Raw genomic sequence first — 14,208 nt, forward strand, 5'->3', positions numbered from 1 at the left:
ACGCCTGGTGAGTTGATAAGCTGCAGGAAAGAATAAAGGAGGTATAAGGCGGTTCAAGCAACATAACTAATAATAGCATTAGATTGAAGGCTTGGAAGCCTGACATTGGTAAATTAAAATTGGAAGTCCTGGACGAGAGAGTCCACAGAAGCTGCTCGGGTGTTCATGCCACACCTGTAGAGTAGGTTTCTCCAGTGGGGAGTTTCAGCTACACTCCGCTAGTTTGACAATTCAAGCTGCCTGCCCCTGTAACTTTCAGAGATATGCCAGTGATGAAGGCTGTGCTGATCTCTAGTTCTGTAGGAGTCGGGAGCTGAGGTCTTGTCGCGCCACGGCACATGGCGCAAGCCGAATGTTCGGCTCAGGATGCGGCGCACGGCGGTAAGACGCGCCGCGCCCCTAACCTTTCTTATCTTTGTCGAGGCCCCAAATTGGTCATGGGGCCTCGCTACTGCATTGGCACGGTGCGCCCTCGTTAGTTCCTGCCTCTCCCCACTCTCCCTTTTCTTTCCCACATTCCTTCTGTTTCTTTTTCCTTCTTTTCTGTCGTCCTCGTTTTCTTCCTAACTGATGCCTTTCTTTCCTACCCATGATTCCCTTCTCCTTCCCAGCATGCCTTCCTTTTTTCCCTTCATGCCTTGGAGCCTTATTTAATATGGTGCCTTTCCTATGGAATTCTATGATATGTTCCCAATCCAATATGGCGACTTTTACCTCCTGCCGGTCACTTCCTGTTCTTTGGGTATATAAGGTGTGTAATTCCTCTCCTCACTGCGCTGCAACACTTCCTTTGGGTGGTGATTCCTTGCTCCTGTTCTTCTGCATCAGATATTGATTTTCTGATCCTGTTCCAGCTTTTTCTTTGTCATTTTTGTCTTTTTTTTCTGATTTATTTTTACCTTTTGATTTTTGTTTCAGGAGTTCCAGTAGCAGGCTGGCCTGGCTTGTAGTGGGTACCAAAGGTACTTACACCTTGTGCCAGGTCCAGTTATCCCTTATTAGTAGAATAGAGGTGTTTCTAGCAGCTTAGACTAATAGAAGGTAGCTATGGCAAAGCAGCTTAGGCTGAACTAGGAGACATGCAAAGTTCCCACGATACCACTTATATCATATGCACAATATCATAAGAAAACACAATACACAGAGTTACTAAAAATAAAGGTACTTTATTTTTATGACAATATGCCAAAAGTATCTCAGTGAGTACCCTCAGGTAGAAGGTAAGTAATATACACAAGTTATATGTACACAAACCAAAATCAGGTAAGTAAGAGCAAGAAAAGTAATGCAAACAGTGTAGAATTACAATAGATTACAATAGGCAGACATAGGTCTAGGGGCAACACAAACCATATACTCCAAAAGTGGAATGCGAATCACGAATGGACCCCAGACCTATGGGAGCTTGTAGAGGGTCGCTGGGACTGTAAGAAAACAGTCAGAGTGTCCAAGATACCCCACCCTAAGACCCTGAAAAGTAGGAGTAAGGTACACCTACTACCCCAAAAGAGCACACTAGTCGTGATAGGGGGATTCTGCAAGAACAACAAACACCAGCAGTGCACTGACAACGGATTTCCGGACCTGAGGACCTGCAAGGCAATGGGACCAAGTCCAATAGTTGCAACAGTGTCCGGGGGGGCAGGAAACCCTGCATGAAGGTGCAAGGAAGCTGCCTCCGGATGGAAGAAGCTTCGAGTTCTGCAAGAAAGAAGAGGACTAGGAACTTCTCCTTTGGAAGACAGATGTTCCATGTCGCGATGAAGCTTGCAGAGGTGTTCCCACGAATGAAATACTGCAAACAAGCCTTGCTAGCTGCAAGGGTCACGGTAGAGGTTTTTGGGTGCTGCTGAGGACCAGGAAGGACCAGGGTGGCGCCTCTTGGAGGAGGAGACAGAGGGGGCACTCAGCAACTCAAAGAGCCCTCACAGAAGCAGGCAGCACCTGCAGAAGTACCCCAACAGGCACTTAGAAGGAGAGTGAACCGGAGTCCACACGAAGTTACAAAAGAGGGTCCCACGATGTCAGAGGCCAACTCAGACGGTTGTGCACTGCAGGACGGAGTGCTGGGGACCCAGGCTAGGTTGTGCACAAAGCAAATCCTGGAAGAGTGCACAGGAGCCGGAGCAGCTGCAAATCACGCAGTACACAGCTTTGCAGTCTAGCGTGGGGAGGCAAGGACTTACCTCCACCAAACTTGGACTGAAGAGTCACTGGACTGTGGGAGTCACTTGGACAGAGTTGCTGTGTTCCAGGGACCATGCTCGTCAGGACGAGAGGGGACCCAGAGGACCAGTGATGCAGTCTTTTGGTGCCTGAATTAGCAGGGGGAAGATTCCGTCGACCCACAGGAGATTTCTTCGGAGCTTCTGGTGCAGGGTGAAGGCAGGCTACCCCCAGAGCATGCACCACCTGGAAACAGTCAAGAAAGACGTCAGGATTAGGCGCTACAATGTTGCTGGTAGTCGTCTTGCTACTTTGTTGCGGTTTTGCAGGCGTCCTGGAGCAGTCAGCGGTCGATCCTTGGTAGAAGGCGAAGAGGGAGATGCAGAGGAACTCTGGTGAGCTCTTGCATTCGTTATCTGAAGAATTCCCCAAAGCAGAGACCCTAAATAGCCAGAAAAGGAGGTTTGGCTACCAAGAAAGGAGGAGTGGCTACCAAGACAGGTAAGAGCCTATCAGAAGGAGTCTCTGACGTCAGCCGCTGGCACTGGCCACTCAGAGCAGTCCAGTGTGCCCCCAACACCTCTGTTTCCAAGATGGCAGAGGTCTGGGACACACTGGAGGAGCTCTGGGCACAGGTAGTGACCTATGTATAGTGCACGCGTGTAATGGTGTCGCCGCACTCACAAAGTCTTGGGAATTTGCCCTGAACGATGTGGGGGCACCTTGGCTAGTGCCAGGGTGCCCACACACTAAGTAACTTGGCACCCAACCTTCACTAAGTGAAGGTTAGACATATAGGTGACTTATAAGTTATTTATGTGCAGTGGTAAATGGCTGTGAAATAACGTGGACGTTATTTCACTCAGGCTGCGGTTGCAGGCCTGTGTGAGAATTGCCATTGCTCCCTATGGGTGGCAAAAGAAATGCTGCAGCCCATAGGGATCTCCTGGAACCCCAATATCCTGGGTACCTCAGTACCATATGCAAGGGAATTATATGGGTGTACCAGTATGCCAATGTGAATTGGTAAATTTAGTCACTAGCCTGCAGTGACAAATTTGGAAAGCAGAGAGAGCATAAACACTGAGGTTCTGGTTAGCAGAGCCTCGGTGATACAGTTAGGCACCACACAGTGAACACTTACAGGGCACATACTATGAGCACTGGGGCCCTGCCTGGCAGGGTCCCAGTGACACAAGGACTAAAACAACATACATACAGTGAAATATGGGGGTAACATGCCAGGCAAGATGTACTTTCCTACAGTTCCTTTTTGAGGTTTGTCCCCTTTTGGTTTTTTTTCCCTCGGGGACTCCTTCTGGAGGGCACGGACTGCCTTTGGCGTTCCCTCCATCAGCAGCACCATGGCTACCAGAAAGGGTCACCCCTGTTTGGGCCAAGGCAGAACCTTTCAGAACAAGAACCTCGCCACACTTCCAGTGGGCCACAGACACAGACAACGAGTAGGTCGTGACAGGTCGCTGTACAGGACAGAAATATGGCAGGGTGTTGGTGGACCCTTGTACCAACTTTCATTAGGACAGGGTTGAGTGGAGGCTGGTAGCCTTCAGCAATAAATATTTGGAGGAGAGATATATCATTTTAACTTTAATCTTAATTTTAACAAGAACCTGTATTGATAAGATTTGCTCCCCATGGGAAAACAGAAGCAGCAATTAAAAAGGAGCAGAAGCATTAGTGGGGTATCTTCTGACGAGGGCCATGACCAGCTTTTAAAGAAGAAAGTCAGAGCACAGATGACCATAGGGAAAGAGGACCCTCATTAAAGTCCATGAAATCAAGGATTGTCAAAAGTATTGAAAAAGGAAATGAGCTACAGGCAGAGAAAGGAAGAATTAAAGAACCTTAACTGAACATGTTTAAAATACAGAAAGTCTGTATGGTTTGAGAGTAAGAAAGAAGCTGTAAGCTATTTTGTATATGACTGATTTACATACTAAGGAATGGTCAAAAGAAAAATCTCAGCTTATTGATAAAGTTACCCCAGAATCTGGTAGGAGAGAAACCCGAAAGGAATGCTTTAACAGGGGATGCAGCAGAATCTGCGGATGCAAAGTCAGCGGTGTCTGCAGTTTTCTCTATGCAGGACCAGTTAGTGGGTGAGAGTCATCAAATTATTATGGAGAGCAATATTGCTAGTAAGAAAATGAGGTGTTGATAAGGGATATTTTGATTCCAATAATTAAATCCAACAAAGCCTATACAAAATTGAGGTAAAAAGTAGAAAAAGCCCCAAATCAAATGTATTATGTCCTACTGGTTGGTGCATGTATAGGTAAAATAGAAAGGGAAATCTTTGAGCAGCAGCTCAAAGAGCAAAGTGTATTGAAACTGAGATATGTTATTCAAAGAAGTTTCGATGTTGTGGACGATGTTAGTACACCCCTAACCTGTATAATGAAAAGGGAGAAGCACACATTATAGCACAGGCAGAAATCCACCCACAGCCAATTAATCTGCATTTCCATCTTGATAAGACATTTTTAAATTTTAATGCATGTTGATAAAGAGATATGTAATGTTAGGGAAAAAGACGATGATAAAACAAATTTAAATGTAGTCTGGGTAATAAGTGTTGGAATTTGTCAGTGTTTCTAACAAATTCTCAGGAAGCTATCCATGATGGGGAGGCAAAATATGAAAGTCTCTCTGATTATGATATAGAGAGTAACAAACCCATGTTGAAAACATATATAGGAGAGTGTACTCAGAAGGATCATTTAGAAATTATATTCTGCTCAATGCTTTTGGCAAAATTGGAAATAAGTGATATTAAAACAAAGTCCAGCCCACTAAGAAAGCTTGTAAACAAGATTCAGGTTGGGCTAAAACTTCTTCACCAAAACTAAAACAATATTTGTTGCCTTATCTGATCGATTCATCTTTTGAGAACTGAGGTTTTCTCTCATGTGATAGTGGGTCTCTTTTTATCCAGATAGAAGACCCAAGAGATTTTCCTCTGGGGCTAAAAGAACTCTGACCAGAATATGGCCATAACTCTAACAATATTGCAGCACCTTTTAGATCTTAAGATCAGTGATACTAACTATGAAAACAATGTATTTTCTAGTGTTAAGAGAGAAGGAATCTGGTCTTCTTATGAACTAGTAACTGACTAGTATCACTGTAGATAATATGGTGCACACTAAGGCCCTCATTACAACCTTGGCGGTCGGTGTTAAAGCGGCAGTAATACCGCCAACAGGCTGGCGGTGAAAAAAATTGGATCATGACCACAGTGGAAACCGCCATCATAGGCAGCCACATTAATACTCCGACCGCCACGGCGGTAACAACCACCACCGCAGCGGTCACTGCCAACAGACAGGTGGAAGACAATGTACCGCCCACCCTATCACAACCCGCCAATCCGCCAGCTTTTCCCGGGCGGTACCAATGCCATCAAAAGCACGGCGGAACAGTCTTTGGAAGGGAAACCACTCACCTCTCGACAAGCAACGAAGAACCAGGACACCATGGAGCCCGAGCTGCAGGTCCTGCCGATGCTAGTCTACCTCCTCATACACGATGATTATCAAAGGCGGCGCTGACGATCACGGTGAGTACTGCACCTAGCACACAGGGGAGGGGGGAGGAAAAAGAAAGTGACACACACGCAACACGCAACACCCCCTCACCCACCCTCACCCTCAACCACAACATCATACACACAAATACATGCAGCAACATTACAATTACACCCCGTTACCCTCTGGAAGAACGCAAGGACAAAAGGAATTGATTTAAATCAGTGATATTTTGAAATATGCAGATATACTTAACAAATATAGAAAAACAGTATATTCAAATATTTACAATATGTACAGAAGGCAGTACACTGTCCTTTGCAAGTGTCCGTGGCCCATTGGGCCAAAAATCATAGGCCAAGCCCACACTTGACTCCTGCCTCAATATGGAGAGAACACTGCAGGGGCATCAAGTCATAAACACACAGGCACCTCAGGGGGACGGGGAGGAGGGGGCATCTCAGCCGGAAGATGGTACAACGCCACTGCTCCTCGTAGGGGCTCCATGCGGACTCTTGCTCCTGGGGAGTGCAAAGCCACAGTCTCTCTGGTAGGTGGGTTGCCCACTACTTGGTCCTGGGGAGTGCAAAGCCACAGTCTCTCTAGTGGATGGGTTGCCCACTGCCTGGTCCTGGGGAGTGCAAGGCCACAGTCTCTCTAGTTGGTGGGTTGCCCACTGCTTGGTCCTGGGGAGTGCAAGGCCACAGTCTCTCTAGTGGGTGAGTTGCCCACTGCTTGGTCCTGGGGAGTGCAAGGCAAGGCCACAGTCTCTCTAGTGGGTGGTTAGCCAACTGCTTGCTTCTGGGGAATGCAAAGCCACAGTCTCTCTCCACTGGTTCTGGAGGGGGCTTTGTGCTCAGTCTGCTTCATCCTGCCAAGGATTGGGTGAGTGGATGCATTTCTCCACTGGTTCTGGAGAGGGCTTTGCGCCCAGTCTGCTTCATCCTGCCAAGGAATGGGTGAGTGGATGCATTTCTCCACTGGTTCTGGAGGGGCCTTTGTGCCCAATGTGCTTCATCCTGCCAAGGATTGGGTGAGTGGATGCATATCTCCACTGGTTCTGGAGGGGGCATTGTGCCCAGTCTGCTTCATCCTGCCAAGGATTGGGTGAGTGGATGCATTTCTCCACTGGTTCTGGAGGGGGCCTTGTGCCCAGTCTGCTTCATCCTTGTGCCCAGTCTGCTCCATCCTGCCAAGGATTGGGTGAGTGGATGCATTTCTCCACTGGTTCTGAAGGGGGCTTTGTGCCCAGTGTGCTTCATCCTGCCAAGGATTGGGTGAGTGGATGCATTTCTCCACTGGTTCTGGAGGGGGAATTGTGCTCAGTCTGCTTCATCCTACCAAGGATTGGGTGAGTGGATGCATTTCTCCACTCGTCCTGGAGGGGGCTTTGTGCCCAGTGATGCAGCACTTGTGGTGTGCCAGTTCACATTCCACCACCTGGGTGTCTGAGGCACGAGATTTGCAGGGAACAAGTTGCATGATAATCCATGGATGCAGGGCCAAACTCCATCCTGCAGCGACTAAGGCTGCAAATTGCTGGTACTGCCTGTGCTGGTGGGGGTGCTTCCAGTGGTGGTGGGATGCTCCAGTCCGTCTCCTGCAGCCTCTGACGGCTGCCCACTGGGGATACTGCTGTTGACAGTTGTTGTGGCAGCGGTGGGGCAGGTGGCGGTGCAGGTGGCTGTGCTTGCAGCGGTGACTGCGGCAGGGATGCTGGTGGTGCAGGCCGTGGTGCAGGTGCTGGTAGTGGTGGAGGGAGGCACCAGCCTGTCTCCTGCATTGTAGTTGCATGCAGGGCTTGGTATTGGGATAGGTGGGTTGTGATAGTGGGGTACATGTGAGTTGGTGGAGTGATGGGGGTGAGGGTAGGGGGTAGGAGTTTGTGATGGCATGCAGGTAGGGTGGGGGGGTGATAGTAGTAAAGATTTGCCTTACCAGAGTCCAGTCCTCCTGTTACTCCTGCGAGGTACTCAGGATGAATGATTGCCAAGACTTGCTCCTCCCATGTTGTTAATTGTGGGGGAGGAGGTGGGGGTCCACCACCAGTCCTCTGTACAGCAATCTAGTGTCTTGCTACCACGGAACGCACCTTCCCCAGTAGGTCTTTCCACCTCTTCCTGATGTCATCCCTTGTTCTGGGGTGCTGTCCTACGGCGTTGCCCCTGTCCATGAACCTCCGCCATAGCTCCATCTCCACCATTACCCTTAGCTCCTCCTCAGAAAACCTGGGGTGTTTTTGGGGTGCCATGGATGTGGGGTGAGTGATATGTGTGAGGATGGTGTATGCTGTGATGTGCGTGAATGATGTATGGGTGATGGTGGTTTGTGTCTCTGATTGAGTGGGTGCTCCTTGCTTGTCTCTCTGTATTTGGTCCCTTTTTTTTTCACTGTAAGGGGTTGTGGGTAGTGTGAGTGTGTGTTTTATATAGGTTTGGGTGCGTGGGTGTGGTGTGTGTATGTGTGTCAGGTGTGTGTATTTTGAATTGTCCAATGTGGTGTAGTGTTGTAAGTGTATGTGTATTTTGAGCGTGGCGGTGTGTACCGCCAATGGTTTACCGCGGTTGAAAGACCACTGCAGTGATTCGTGGGTCATGATACTGTAGGCATATACCTGTTGACGTAACGGTGTGGGTTTTGCTATCGCCAGTTTATCACTGACCTTTGGTGTGGCGGACTTGTGTGAGTATCTGTATAGTGGTGGATTTCTATGTGAGGGTCATAATACCTGTGGCGGATTACCGCCGCACTCACAGTATGTTGACGGCCGTCAGCACGGCGGTAGGCGGAATATTCTCCCAGGGTTGTAATGAGGGCCTAAATCTAGTAAATGTGATGTTTTGACTCAAGTTGATTTCCTTCTTAAAATAATTGGAAGCACTGATTCTGATCTGGATCTGGAAGTAAATAGTTCTACAGCCAACAGCCATATGTTGCCCTCTGTAGAAAATGTTTTAAATGAATGGAGAGATATTGATTCTTTGAAATACTAACAATAGCATTAAAATAAAGGAGATCCCAGCTGTCCAAAATGCACACTATGCAATTAAGGAAGTATTTAAGATTTTAAAAAATCAGGTACATCAAAGGGGCTTAAGATTAAAAGAAGTCAGAAGAGGAAAACCACTAAGGGAGATCAAACAGCATTATGATTATTCAGCCTACAAGAAAATAAAGTAGAGGAGTTGAATACTAATCAAACTCCGATTCCAATCATCAATAATATCAAACTAGACAAAAATGGTAGGGATTGTGAGCTTTTAGGTGACCAAGTGCTGTCAGTGGATAATAAAAACAAAACAACCCCAAAAAGGTGGTAAGCCATGCATTTTTGGAAGTAAAGTTTATTAATATGTCAAACGTAAAAGAAAAGCATGTGCAACCAGTTATGTAAGAACAATTAATCATATGGAGGGCTGCAATACAAGTTAAATAATATGAACAATCAAAGTTCAATGACTAACCCTGAAATGGTAGTGCAGAAACAACCTTTTCATGGAAAAGACTCATCATCAATTCAGCTGGTAGATTTATTTGCTGACAGGGAATCAGGATTGTTGTTGAACCAATCTAAAACTAGTGATCTTTAATAATATTTGTAGTTTAGTGAAGATTATCACAAATAATAATGCTTTGGTGCCTCTAATGGCAAACATGATGATCACAAGCAAAGTTGGCCAATTCAATTATGGAATTTTATTCAAGGATAATAAAAGAGCTAGTGCTAAATTCAATGGATGATTTAAGACGGATGGTGTATGATCTATATGAAAAATTATTGAAAGAAAATAAATATAATTACCATCCATATGGTCATATCACGTGGTCTTTAAGGAATTCATTGACTAATATGGATGGCTGTTTTATTGTTCAGCAGGCCCATAAGTTTAGTAAGGCTCAATACAAGAGAGGCAAGAAATCAGTAATAACTAAATTAGGAAGTGTAAGAAGGTATTTACGGAGCCATCAAATAGCAATTACAGTCATGGAATAATTCAGGATTAGAACTGGATTTTTAGACAGCTATTACCCAAAGGCAGTTATAGCTAAGCCAATTTGCCCCTCATGAAAATATCATCTGCCAGTTACAACTCAATCTTGCTCCCAATGTGCAGTGGGTATTACTCACTGGCCTCATGGCATTCCTTCCCTGTGGCCCCTTTCTGTCTCAAGTACTCAATAGCTTCTCCCTTCCTGAAGGCCTGAAATATTGGCCCTTCAGTTCCGTTGGCACTTGTAGATATCACATGCCCTTTTGGGATAGTCATGTTTCCACTGTGAAGCATTGGGTTCTACCATCATGCACTTGGGTTCCTTTGTACTTGTTGTCAATTACCGTTTTCACCTGTTGCCTGTTAAGCCATATTTGTTTGTATGTAACATGATTTTCCCCAGGTTCCTTGGAAGCCTCCACGTGAGACACATGCCCTTTTGGAGCACTCTTGTCTTTCTGTATAAAAAGCCCCTCTGAACTTGCATCAGGGCTTGGCCTCGTACCTGCATCTGGACTCACACCAGCACTTGTCAAGTCCTGTGCAAGCAGCTTTCCTGCACTCACCTCATTAGTGGCCCGGAACTTCCGGTCTTCTTGTCCAGCTCAAGTTTCTCCCTGCACTTATCTCTCAAGTCGCCTGGACCTTCACTGATTCTGTTGTGCGCAACCTCATCCCTGCACTCATCTTTCAATGCTTCTGGAAATTTTCCAGCGCTCTAGTCTTCCAAGTCTCTTCTGATGACTTTGAGATCCTGATTTCTGCAGTGCCTCCAGTGTCTCCCTCCATGAGTAACAATTCTGCCTCTTCTCAAACTTTTTGCAACGACCAGCCTGCTTACTTGAAACTCCAGCTCAAGTGCTAGCCCAGGCTAAGTACTTGCCCCCAAGTTAGTGTGCACTAATCCTTATGAGTATTTTCAGGCATGTTGTTATTTCCTTGCTCTTCCTGGCTCTGGACCCTCACTCCAATTCGTGGCTTCTGAACAGGGTTGCTCAAGGACGAGTGACTGTCTTCTGATCCAACTACGTACCTCTAACTTTTGTACTGAGCGTAATTGTGTTTTCTGGCATACCTTGGGAGTGCACCTGACTCCAATACTGTACTGAATGTAACTGTGTTTTCTAGCATACCTTGGGAGTGCATCCGACTCCAAACTTGTACCAAGTGTAACTGTGTTTTCTAGCATACCTTGAGAGTGCCTATAACTTCAATCCATGTTTCAAGCACAACCTTGAGAGTGTCAGTAACTCCACCTTGTGCTGAGAAGTAATCTTGTTTCATGTATTACCTAGTTTCCAAGTTTAGCCAATGTCTAGTGTACTTTGGGTGAGTCCCTAACTCCAACCTTGTTCCCGGAGTAATCTTGTTTCACGTGTAGTTTCATTTCCAAGTTTAGCCCATGTATATTGAGCACAACCTTGAGAGTGTCAGTAACTCCAATCTTGTACCACGCATAGTCATGTCCCGAGTTTACTTTATCCAAGTGTAATCCATTTCCGAAAGTAATCTGGTCACTAACATACCTTGGGAGTTTGTGTAACTTCCAACCTCTGTGCCTAGAGCAACCTGGTTTCCTATTTTCTTGTGAGTCTGTCCGATTCCAATCTACGTACCGAGTGCCATCGGGTGAGTATCATTAACTCCAGTCTGTGTTCTGAGTTTACCAGAGAAGTGTCATAAACTCTACCCAGTACTTCAAGTTCTTCTTCAAGAGTTCCAGAAGATTCTATTCGAGTATCTGGTTGATCTGCTCTCATGTTGCGATTATTAAGAAATCTGTTAGTATGAAATATTGAAGCTTTATATTATAACCTGTGTAGAGGATTTGATGCATTCATGGTAATTGCCTCTTCTTGTTATTTCCAGTGTATTACATTTCAGAATAACCAGAAGTGCAGTCTCGTAAACATCCACCATCTTCTAAACAAGAAAGTCCCAGACGTGACCATTCTGTTAAGCAGAGTAGAACCCTAGCTGAACACAAAAAGTATCACAAGTGCTCTTTATGATTTTGGCCCTTATGGGCCTTTCCCCCTTCCTCTATGGAAACAGGCCTCGAACAAGGATTAATGTCCCTGGTTCAGGCTTCTTCCTGATTGGGAGTGGGGGTGCAGCATCTTCTCCGGTTTTGCCCCTGCACTTTGGAACCAGGTGAGTGTGAGACAGAAGGCCAAGCCTCTCACATTCAACCACTTGGCCAACATGGATAGCCAGATGTTTGTTTTGAATCTGGGCTAGATTCCGTTCACAGATATCTTGAAAGCCATAGACCTTGTCAGAGCCTCAGTTATCCGGGCAAAGCTATTTCCTAATCATACTGGCCCGATGGTGCATTATCTCCTGAAAATCCATACCTTAGTTCGAACCACTGATATTGAGTTGTTGATTCATTATCAGAATAATAAGTACCATCCTACTTACATTATTGTTGTCGATAAACAAGTTAGTGGTCTGAAGAAACAAGAAGCCTTCCTTTTATTAGAGAATTGAGTAGTGAATTAAAGACTTGTTTAACACGCTTTACAATCCCACCTTCGGACTGTTCCCTGTATATTGACTCCGTTTTTGGGTTAAACCATAATATATTGGAAGACAGAGAGCAAATTACACTGTGTCTTTATTTTGGTGAGGAAGAGCATTTTACCCCAGAGTTTCCTGCCAAAACAAAATGTGGAGTTAATGCCATGACTTCGGATACTGTACGTAGTAGACTTGAATGCCCAACTGACAAAAAGACTAGTCAGACAGATACTACGCTTAACTCGGAACTCCCTCACATGACTGATACCTCACATAAAATTCCACAACCCATAATGCTACCAGTAACCTTGATCGTTTCTCCTCAACAGAAACTGAGATTATATATGCTCAGAGATTGAGGGGCACAGGGAATTTCTTAGATTTAAACCTAGTCCATTCAGTGCATGAACAATCGATGTCTCTGAACTCTCTTCTGGGTTGATCGTATCACAAACTACTCCAGTGTTGCTGATATGCGAGGAAGGGCACACAGATACTTTGACCTTTGATCTCATTATTATACCTAGTTTTCATGCTTCCTTGGCTCCAGTTGCACAATCCTGTCATTGACTGCTCTCTACAACTTGTCACTTTTGAATTACATTATTGTCAAACTTATTGCTATAATACTCTCAACACTGAGAGGTGTTTCTTTAATAGCACAAGCTGCACTCGACTCCTTGACTCTGAACTCAGATAGTCAACATTCTCCCATCAGGCTTCTCTCCCTTTAGAGCCCGAGACAGAACTTATTTTGTCAGACAAGGGTGTGACCCTGAATAAAAAAGAGACTCATTTTTTCAGACACTCCGAACTGGCTCAGCCTTATCTTATAGAGGCTAGTGCATCACAGATATCTGTTAGAATGATTCCTGCATCACACAGTAATACGACTGAACAGATTCACTGGTATTAAAGAGGGTTTTGCCGTGGAACAAAGTTCTTTTAATCAGGATACTGAGGAACCAAATTCCTTTAACATGACCACTCTGACCACAGTGAAAGTCGCAGAAGCCAAATATTCTGTTTGGGTAGTGTGAGGTGGAAATAGAGTAAGGACAAAACTGATCCTCAGGTAAACGAAAAAGATGAGACTGTACAACTGTAATTCCCTTACTATGACACCTCTATCTGCTCCTATGGAGAAATTAAAACCAGAAGCCTTGAGGAGGTGTCCTGACATTTCAACAGCTGAGCTTCAAAAGATCCAAGGTATCTCAAAATATTCTCAGTTGTGGTATGAGTGGTCACATTGTACAGGAATAGGCATGATTTTGTTTAGACTAACTCAACACGTTTTTAGGACAGAACTCATCACTTCTCCCTTCTAATTGATTCAAGTGTCCTGTTCACAACTCCCTATCCTTGGCATGCCATCAGTATGAATACAGCTTGTTACTGACCTTCCTAAATCCAATGGCAATACTATCATTTTGGTGGTAATGGACCTTTGTTCTACGATGGCATGTGTTTTTGCTCTTAAAGAAATACCTACTGCCAGGACCCTTGCCATGTTGGTTGCTCAATATATTATGTGATTACACAGGCTGCCTTTGGCCATTGTGCCTAAAAGGGTCCTGCATTTTGTCTCAAGATTCAGGCGCATTCTTTAAACATCTTTGAACATTGAGGTCTGACTTTCAATTGCCTATTCCCCATATGCTGATGGACAGACAGAATGGGTAAATCAAGTTCTAATGTATGCATTAAGATATCATATGACCATTGCTCCTGGTTGTTGGGAGTCCTTATTGGCATTCACTAAGTTTGCTTACAATAACACACCACAGTTGGTCGCAGGAGTTTCCCCTTCAGTTGTGTAACTGGCATACATCCATGTAGGATACCTGAACACTTTGTAACAAATCTTGAAAATGTACCTGCAATACAAGACTTTGTTAAGCACCTCTCTAATTCTCCACAAGAGGTATCACAAAACCTATAACAGGTTAGGAATAACTTTGAGAAAAAGCCTAATA

This window comes from Pleurodeles waltl, chromosome 4_2 (assembly GCF_031143425.1).
Source record: "Pleurodeles waltl isolate 20211129_DDA chromosome 4_2, aPleWal1.hap1.20221129, whole genome shotgun sequence".
NCBI lineage: Eukaryota > Metazoa > Chordata > Amphibia > Caudata > Salamandridae > Pleurodeles > Pleurodeles waltl.